We start from the raw sequence: 10062 nt of genomic DNA, 5'->3' as shown, positions 1-10062 counted from the left end.
TGTAAACTGTAATGATGATATTGCTATGGAAAAAAAAAGGTACATTAGCGATTTTCGGCTTAAAATAAATAATTTGCTAAATATTTTTTAATGATGGAGAGTGCAATAGTAGCTTGAAATGTACTATTGGTGTCAGTGGTATAAGAATTGGCCAAGAGTACAATGAAGGCAGGCGACTGAAATAGGAAGACAAGATGAAATGATGCCAGAAAGTCGTCTTTAATATTGTTTCAAGAAGTTTTAATAGTTATCGTTTATTTTTTAGATTTATTCATTGCTTTTAGAAACTTTTTATCGTGAGAGGATGATATGATGAGAGGAAAAGAGAAGAGAAGATAGAAAGACAGATGACAAGGGTTTGCAAAGTTTTTGAAAGTAAAGTTAAATTATTGCACGTGAGAAATTTCGAGGAATTTGCTTTTTACTAGAAATAACACTAATTGCTAGAGTTTTTACCGATGATCTTTTGTCGTTGTGTCCAAGGTTCCCTGAGCAGTTTTTAGAGGCTCTGATAGTGGTATCCTCAGTGGGTGGTAAATCTGCTGGGTAAGGAAACGAATATATTTTCAAAGCGCAGAGACACTAGATTTGTTGCAAAAAGGACCGCGAGATTTTCTAAGGGTTCTTTAATTGCAGCAATTGCAATAACGGTCGTGACACCAAAATGCGAAATGACTGTAAGTGAAGGGTATTAATTTAAAACAAGTACTCACTGTGCGGACGTTGCCAGTGGGCGTGAGACGTGGAGTACCAAATTCACTGTTTTCTGCGGATAAGACCCACCTGGAAAATGGATGGAATAAGGGAACAAATGCGCAATATCAAAGAAGTACTACTTACTGTTTGATTGAAGCGGCCTCCAATAACGGCGAAGGATTTGAATTTTCTGAGTGTTAAGCTTTTGGCAAAATTAAAATAAGGAACTTAAGTGTGAATATATACAGGGGGTGAATTACTACAGGGCTAGCGAAGATAAAGAAAAGTACTTACGGTTTCCATAGTAATTAGTAGCGTTTGGATAAGCCTAACTGAGAATGTTTTTGGAAAAAATAAATAAAAAAAAAAAAAAGAGCAGTGTTATTACCCAACTCTATGACAGAGTTGTTGATATGTGTGAAAGCAAGAGCTCAAATGATTATACTTACACAATGTGGAATTTTTTTACCTGCAAGCTTTGTCAATTGTGTTGGAAGGCTTCAAGTTGCAAATTTCTTGGAAAACTGTAAAGATAGGAGTTTTAAAATAAGGTACATTAGTAAGTTTATAATTTTGTGCCTGGTGTCACTAAGTCTCATTATTTAGGGTGTAACCCTCGCTAGAAATCAGTTGGTTGAGGTGATGTCTTTGTGTAACTACGAATGCGGATTTAACTATTGGTAAAGAATGAAATTGATTCATGGACGAAGGAGGGCCGGGGAGCAGCACTGACGACCGAAATAGGCAGTGTAGATGAATTGTGACAAAGCCATTTACGTTTTTAATCAATTTAACAGTTTGTTATTTGTTTAAATATTTAAATTAATATTTTCATTTTTGAATATTATAAACGAGTGTATGGTTTGAGGAAAAGATAGATTTTCCAATTTTTGGAAATAGCGTTCAGTTATGGTTATATAATGTTGTGCTGTTGGGTAGTAATAAACACCAATTTGCGCTGGTCTTCCTGATGATCTGTGTTGTTGTGTTAAGGTTCCCTGAGCAGTGTGATCAAGGTATTCCGAGCCGATAGTGCTGTATTGCTTCGAATGAAGGGAACAAGTATTTTTTTCGAAGTTCAGGGACGCTTGATTGGTTGGTAAATTAGCGCAAAATTTGAGCGATCGCTTAATTGGAACATTTGTAATAATTAATATCAGGGATGTGGCCGAAATTCAAAATGACTGTAAGAAGGCTATTAAAAAAAGGAAGTACTCACTGTGCAGATTTTTCGAGTGGGTGTGACACATGGGAGAACGGAATTTACCGTCTTCTGTGGATTGAATAACAGGACAGATTTAACATATTTTGCGGATAATCAGTACTAGTGAGAAAAAAAAAAAGTACTTACAGCTCGATGCTGGTAGCCTCCCAGTCACAGTCCCGGAATTTTATTTTGTTGCAACGAGTCTCTAACTGCTAGTAAAAATAAGGGTGAATAATATAGAAATGAACACCGAAAAGTGTACTTACGGTTTGCATGGCAATTACAGGCGTATCTGATGTCTATGCACTGGTTTCGAGTGAATACGGGTAAAGTTGGAAATAAACGGGTCTAAAAAATATTAAACATGATAAAAGTAGTATTCATTATCTACAACGATTGCTGCTATAACATTGTAAATTATGGCAGGTAAATGGAAAATGGCTGTTAGAAAAGACTATTAAAAAAGATGTTCTCACTGTGTGGACGTTGCTAGTGGGTGTGAGAAGTGAAGAATCACATTCACAGTCTGCTGCGGAGAAGACGTATCTGAAAACGGAGAGATCAACGGGACACACTTAACTGATATTCTTCTGATGAAGAGTGTCAAAAGGATAACTTACAGTTCGATGATGGCAGTCCCCAGGAACGGTGTAAGATCTTTTTGGTAAAAAAAGCAAGTTCCAGAGTGAATATTATAGTATAAAAAGGCATTTATTAAGGTTAGAGATGATTACGAAAAATGTACTTATGGTTTCTATGGCAATAACCTACTGGCGTTTCATATGCCTACAGACTGGTTCTCGAGTGAATAAGTGTAAAGATGAAAATAAACGGGTCTGATAATATTAACATGATAAAAGTAGTATTATCCAACTCTACGGGTAATCTAAATACGTAAAGGCAATTAATGATACACTTACGCTTTGGTGATCTTTAACTGCATCCTTTTTCAGTTTTGTTGCACATTTCTTGGAAGCTGTAAATCACGACAGTAAAGAAGTGACACAGAATTACATATAAGCATATTAAAGATTTTAGAATTTTGGGCCTGGTGTCGTAAATCTCCAATGATCTTGGGTGCAATACTACATCAGCTAGAAATGGTTGATCAAGATTTATTTCTCCCTGTATCTACGGAGTTGAGCTTCTAATCCGGATTCGAGTATTGTTGTAAGAACGGAATGTATTTAAGTGACTGCAGTTGAAGGAGAGAGAGATTGTGAAAAGAATATCAAAATGAATAGACAGACGAGAGAAAAAGCCAGTGAAGATAGAAGGATTTGATAAAGTCATTTTATTTTTTTAAAGTTATTTATGGTTTATTACTTTATTTTCACGTTTATTTTGTTTGTTTTTTAAAACTTTTTTATGAGTGGATGCGGAATAGAAGAAAAATGAGAAAGATAAATGGGAAGGATTTTCCACATTTGAAATTATGGATTGACATTTCGGCAAATGGGCGGTTTATTGCCCTTTTTTCCGTAGTAAGAAAATATTGGCTAGAAACAAAATTTTAAATTTCGATAGTTTTACTGACGATCTCTGTGTGCGCGTCTAATTTAAGGGCTGCATAGCACTTTTTGGAAGTACAGGAAAATTCGAGTGAGTCCTGCTACGGTTTAAAATTAAATTCAAATGAAAGTGCTTCATTTTTGTTGGGATTCTTTCATTGTAACAGTTGCAAAAAAAGTTAACCGATGAATCCTAAATGACAAATGGCTGTAACTAAAGAGAACAATATCAAGAATTACTCACTGTGTGGAAGTTACAAGTGGAGAAGGGCTTTTCTCGTCTGCTGCAGACTAGACGCACCTGATAATTGGGTTAAATAACAGGATATTTTCAATATATTTTGCGAATGAGAGTGTCCTAGAGGTACTTACACAGTTCGATGCTAGCAGTCTGCAATAATTTCGCAGGATTTGAATTTCTTGTAATGTGACCCTAACTGCTGAAAAGAACCAAGTTCAGTGTTCGTATTGTAGGAGGTTTTCATGTGACGTCATCGCCTCCATGTTAGTGGACGAAAACAAAAGATCTTTTATTAGCTTCTCGTCTTGTTTGTCCCCCAGAAGTCGTACATTTCTCTATTGTTATTGGTGTATCTAGAGGTTAGTTGAAAACGTCTCATACAGGGTATTTACTAAAGGCTAATGAAGACCAAAAGAGTACTTACAGTTTGCGTGGTAGTTACGAGCGTTTTTGTTGTCCATGCAGTGGTCTTAAAATGAATACGGCTAAAAGAATAAACGGGTTTGAGAGTATTAACACGATAATTTAAAATACAATCATTCTCCAACTCTGGTTTCTTAAGTACGTTCAAATGGTGTGATCAAGTCATTTTAAAATTTGTTTTCAATAGATGCAACAGTTCATCATTTTTACAACGACAGAGACGGAAAGCAGGAAACGTTTGTAAAAATGGATAGAATAAGGGGACCCGTTTAGCATAGTTTCCAGAAGAATGTTAATGACGTACTCACAATTCGATGTTAGCAGTCTCCAATAAAAGGGTAAAATTTTGTATTTTTTGCAATAAGGCTCTAGCTACGGGTAACAATGAGGATGTTCAGTATGAAAATTTGTAGGATATGAAGGCTAATGTAGACTTAGAAAAATACTTACGGTTTCCATAGCAATCACTGGTCGTTCAGAGTCGTCCATATGCTGGTTTATAGATAAGTGAAAGCGGCTAAAAGTTGAGAATAAACACGGTTGACACTGTTAAATAGAAAAGTACTTTCTTAACAACACGAACACTTTTTGAAAAATTGTTTTAGTTGACATAAACTTGTTAAATTAATTACTGTCAAAACAAATTCGAGTTATGGTATAAATGAAACCATTAGAATTTTTTATGTTATGATAAAAGACAGAAGTTAAGATGCATTTGCTGAGCTCTGGGTCGAGTTCTGTGCGCAAAATTTAGATCGAATGGGGTGATAATCCTAATTTCTTTTTACATAATTGCTTGGCTCAAAATGATAAAAGCTTTAAGAAAACGGTCCTAGAAAGGGTATCTTCAGGTCATTTTTCCCTACTTAAATTTATAGATCTTATTTCAAGGAATTGCGAGTGCCTTATGGACCTGAACTCTAAATTTAACCATTGGGAAGGGATTAAACAATGACCTCATGAATATTAAGCAATAGGTTTATAGTGACAGGGGGTTCAGTGCCTGGACAAACTCGTAGAGAATTACATGACCTCATGACGTGTATTGACAAGGAAAACTTTGGTGTCAGGGATAAAGGAGTAAATTGTAATGTTATGATGATCATGAAAAAAATAATGGAAGTCTTTTAAGAGACGCAGACAAGAGATGGGGGGGGGGGGGAAAGAATGGAAACAAGACACGGAAAAAGTAGGGAGGGGAGGGGAATTGGCATGTTCTCATGATAGGTAATAAGAGGGGTGGGGTGAGTGAGTAGTCTGCCTTATAAACGAACATTACGTTTACATAGTAGTCCATATCCCGTATTTCCCTTTGTTCTTTCATTATTTGCTTAATCACAAATGGGGACATGACCAAGACAACGCATAATAAGGACCGTCCCTGACGTTTTTTTAAAGATGGATTTTAACTAAATGTTAAACACACCGCACCTCAAGGATAACGTATTCTGCATTTTAAGTAAGTGAAGGAATGTGCCAAAAAGTTTAAATTAAAAGTCTCGGGGTCTTTTGAAAAGATTAAACGTTCGGAGTTGTCCCAAACGTTACTGATGCTAGGGTTTGGTTTGTTCGACCTCAGAGCGGGTATAGCACCAAATTTTGTGTGTTTGCAAATGTGGCTGTAGGTAATAAGAAAATATGTGAATGAATTTCAACAATTTTATCGATAGAAATATGAAAAGATTGTACGCTTATAATTACTACAAACATGGTAATTTCATCAACTTTTAGAGTCACAAGTTGCAACGCGTCCGATTTTTAAGAGACGAGATGAAAGGGCGTTATATAAGAAAATTATACGACGGGTGCAAGATCCAAATCGGTCGCTCACTCGCTCACTTAATTTGTCGGGAGAAAGTTGTTTCTTAGTTTGCGAAGCTCAACCACAGTAAACATGTTTGCTACTTGCGACTATTATCGATGAAATTCACTTTTGTTCTCGTCTAAAACCTGCATGTTGGAAATTTGGAAGGCAGTATTTTGGGAATTTTCTAACGAGTACGTTGTATTAAAAAGACAAACGCAACTAGATTCATTTTGACAACGTTTGGACATCGTCCGATGTCATCGTCAGGCAATGAATTTTAATTGCCTGACGATGACATCGGACGATGTCCAAACGTTGTCAAAATGAATCTAGTTGCGTTTGTCTTTTTAATCAATTTTATCACAAGATCTAGACTTATTAAGTACGTTGTAGCATAAATTTTGAGGGCTATTTGTTGATGATATTTTAGAGAATGGAGTTCAGTGAAGAAATAAATATAATACGAAGTGGAATAAATTAGAAAAACTGGACCCTTTCACGGCAGAATTCACTTAACGAGAGCTAATTCTCAAGAGAAGTGCACCACAAAACAGAGAAGCGCCCACTTAAGTGTGATAACTTTCTGCGCCGTGAACTTGTTTGTGCACGCTCATACTTCACCTTTACTGTGGTCCGTCCTTTAATTTCTTTTCTCGAAGTCGTCCTTATGTCTGGAACGCCGCGTCATATTCGTCAAGATTACGCCTTCTTCCAGCAACAACAGTTCGATAAACTTCCACGGCAAAGGCAAAACGCTGTTTGCCCGGAGGCGAAGCGATGAATCTCAAAATTGAGCTCCTATTTATTTAGTTCACGAAGGTTGCTGATTGGCTGGTAGCCGTAAATTCCAATGCCTAACCGAAGTGACAATAAAGTGTGCCACGTGTAACCTCGTGTTTGCGACATCTACACGAGGAAAACGTCACCGATGTGCTTTCGACGTGCAAATCAGTGCTATTGTTGCTAATTTGGCGTCCCTTCCAAATTTACTCTTCTGAATGCAAATTGCAATAGGGAGACAATTTTTCATGCAAGATTAATGCATGATTATAATGGTAAAGAATCTTTATATGCCGATTTGTTTTTTGTAATCAAATCTGTAACGTAAACGCCGCAACGAAACGCTTTGAAAACACGTGCTGCACGCTTCAAGTGTGTGTTGAGCATTTTGATACAAGTCCGTGCAGAAGGCAAGCGGGAAATTATCAAATGCACGGATTTCGTGAAAAACGCTGACATCTCAAGGTGAAGTGTTTGTTTTGTTTTTAAATACAAAACAAGACCTTACAACTGACATTCTCCTTGGTTATGAAACCATTGAAAACATGAAATAACAAGAAAATATGGCGAAAGCGTTTTTTTCGTTGTCTTTAATTTAAGCAAGGAAAAGTCGGGTTAACCCACGTTGCGCCTGTTCTCGGTTTTTGGTGCGTCGCCAATGGGAATGTACTGATCCAGTCACGTGGATAAATGTTGACTGAGAAGTGGGTGGATTTGTGACACGACAATAGCACGTGACAAGTTTATTTTTATTGGATAACTCTGCGAAAGTCACGGACAATGTAAAAGCATAAAAAAACACACAAACAAACGAACAAACGATAGAATTGAACGACGTTTCGGTGCCATCATGAGGCCGTTTTCAAGCTCATGTGCGATAAAAATCAGCTGTCAAAAAATTAAATAATGCGCCCAAGATGCATAATGCATGATGCTTAAAAATGGGGTCATGATGACACCGTAACGTCGTTCCATTCCATCGCTTATATTTTCTTGTCTTTGTTCTACTAAACCGTTGCTTATAATCAAAGAAACAAACAATATGTGTTTTACGCGTTATGTCATGGACGCCGCTTTGGATACCACAAACAATAAATCTCTTATTAACTTCTTTTGTTTGTCAAGCAAGTTTTGTACATATCGCTGATGATGTGACTTCCTCTGAAGGGGGTATTTACAAGCAAAAGATTTAATATATTATACTTATTAACAATTTGAGGCCAGTTATCTGTGACTTCGTGCTTTTGAAGCCAAACTCGGCCACTGAATTATTTTTTTCCATTACATCTATTTTTTGAACCATTTGCACGTTTTAAATAGCATTTCCAAGCGATGGTACGCGGAAAACGGCATTTATAGGCGGGTTTAATTTCAGGTTACATTATAACCGCCATGTTCGATGAGCATCATGGTCACTTCATCGTCGTCGTTATTGTCACTCTCCGGTCGTCATGGTAATCACAAAGGAAGCAGGGATGGCCCCGTGATAGCAGACTGGGGGGGGGGGGGGAGGACTGAGGCAGGGGGAGGGGGAGGGTGGACACTCAACACATCCAGGTTGATTTTTTCTGTGGTCCGAGAGATTTTTCTGCAGTACTCTGGTCTTTCCCCCCCCCCCCCCCCCTACCTTCATCGAAAAACCAACATTTGATTTGATTTCTAGTCTCCCCAACCCAGTGAAGCGCTTGCTCTCGGCTCAATAACCTTGAAATTTCAATAAAAGTGATGTTCGCGATAATGATGGTGATGGCGATCATCATAAGAACAAACTAAAAAGGCAGAATTCCACCATTTCACTCTTTTATTTCTTTCGGCCAGTTGAGATACTACTTCAGAGAGATGACACTATTTTTGTCAAATTCCTAGAATAGAAGTACAAAATGCTTCCCTTCGGGTACCTTATATCTCTTTCTACCTCGCTTCAAACCCAGGCGGTTTGGCGGAATGAAACTTTGCAATATTGTTGTTTCTTCAGATCTTGTAAATCTGTTGGAAGGCCAGCTCTCTAAAATAGACGAATCATAGTTTCAAAATTGTTTTTAGGACCCGGAAAATTAAATTTCGCGAAACGGGCCCCTGATCACAGATTGAAACCTTTTTTTGCTAAATCTCGCATATTTTGTCCTTTATTTTTCACTTCACGAGCCGTAGTCTGATTCCTTCACGTGGAATCAGACAGCCGGTCAACTGTTCCAAGGCCGAGTTTGCGTAAGGAATAAGTCTAGATGATATCACATACTGCGTTAAGGACGGTGCCTACTAATTCAAAGGTATTTTTGCGCGGTTTATGATTATGCGGGAAAACAAGAGCACTTGCTATGTTCTTCTTTCTCCGCATAGTTTTAAACCGCGCAAAAATATCCCTGTATTGGTAAGCATCCCCCATGGGAAACCCGAGTGTCTCGAGATGCGCAGAACGTATGCGCAATAACAATAGTAGGCACCGTTCCTAATGTTAATGTTTTCTCGATGCAAACTGTTAAAATGGATTTACTCCACAGATACAAAGTGACACTCTAAACATCGAAGTGGCGACAAGAGTACGTTATCGTTCTCACCAAATGGCGACTGCATTATGTAGAAGCAGCGAGTTTCCCTTTGTATTTTTGAAGTAAATTTATCAGAAACGCTTTGTATTGTATTAGAATTAAGGACGAGAAACTTCCTAGACGGTGTCACTAATAAACCCCAGTGACAAACAAAAATAGAATAATAGTAAGAAAAAGCGAAAATCTAAATGGCACGCCGGGGTTGCCGGTCCAGGAAAGTCCAATAAGACAGCAGCAAATTTTTCGCTCTTGATTAGCGTTACGTTAGGGATAGTTTAGGGTTAAGATAATAAAAGCTCATTTTTACAATAAAAGTTCTATTTTGGGATCCCCACCCCACGACAATTAGACTCTTTGTCAGAAAATAATTTCCTGTTTTCTGGGAAAATCTGCAATTATATGCCACTTGAGACGTCATCTCAGTACGAGACCGGTGACTCTTACCAACTCGATCGTGGGTCAAAAGGAAATCACCTCCTCTTTATGTCTACTCCAGTCACTTCATAAATGCTTAATAGAGGCAGCCATTATTTGTGATCGATACCCAAGACAAGTTGAATGGCTCGATGCTTGGCATCGTGTGACCGAGATCCCTTTATATTAGGTGTACAATGTAGCAGCACTTGTGAGGTACAATGAGATGAAAACAAAAGGCTATAGATCAGAAACATCCGCAGCCTAAAAAAACCAAACAAATGCTGCTACAATATCGACCAATCCCAAATAATATCCATTTTACAAGGGCTGGTATACTGGTACCAGAATCTCACTCGCGGAGCCTGCTACTGAAGGAAGGGCAACTTTCAGGCTATCATCAACACATTGAGTGTTATCTCCTCTACGATAAA

The sequence above is a fragment of the Montipora capricornis genome, chromosome 7 (assembly GCF_036669925.1).
Source record: "Montipora capricornis isolate CH-2021 chromosome 7, ASM3666992v2, whole genome shotgun sequence".
NCBI classification, from domain to species: domain Eukaryota; kingdom Metazoa; phylum Cnidaria; class Anthozoa; order Scleractinia; family Acroporidae; genus Montipora; species Montipora capricornis.
The sequence above is the reverse complement of the archived record's forward strand: the minus strand, read 5'-3'. Positions refer to the sequence as shown.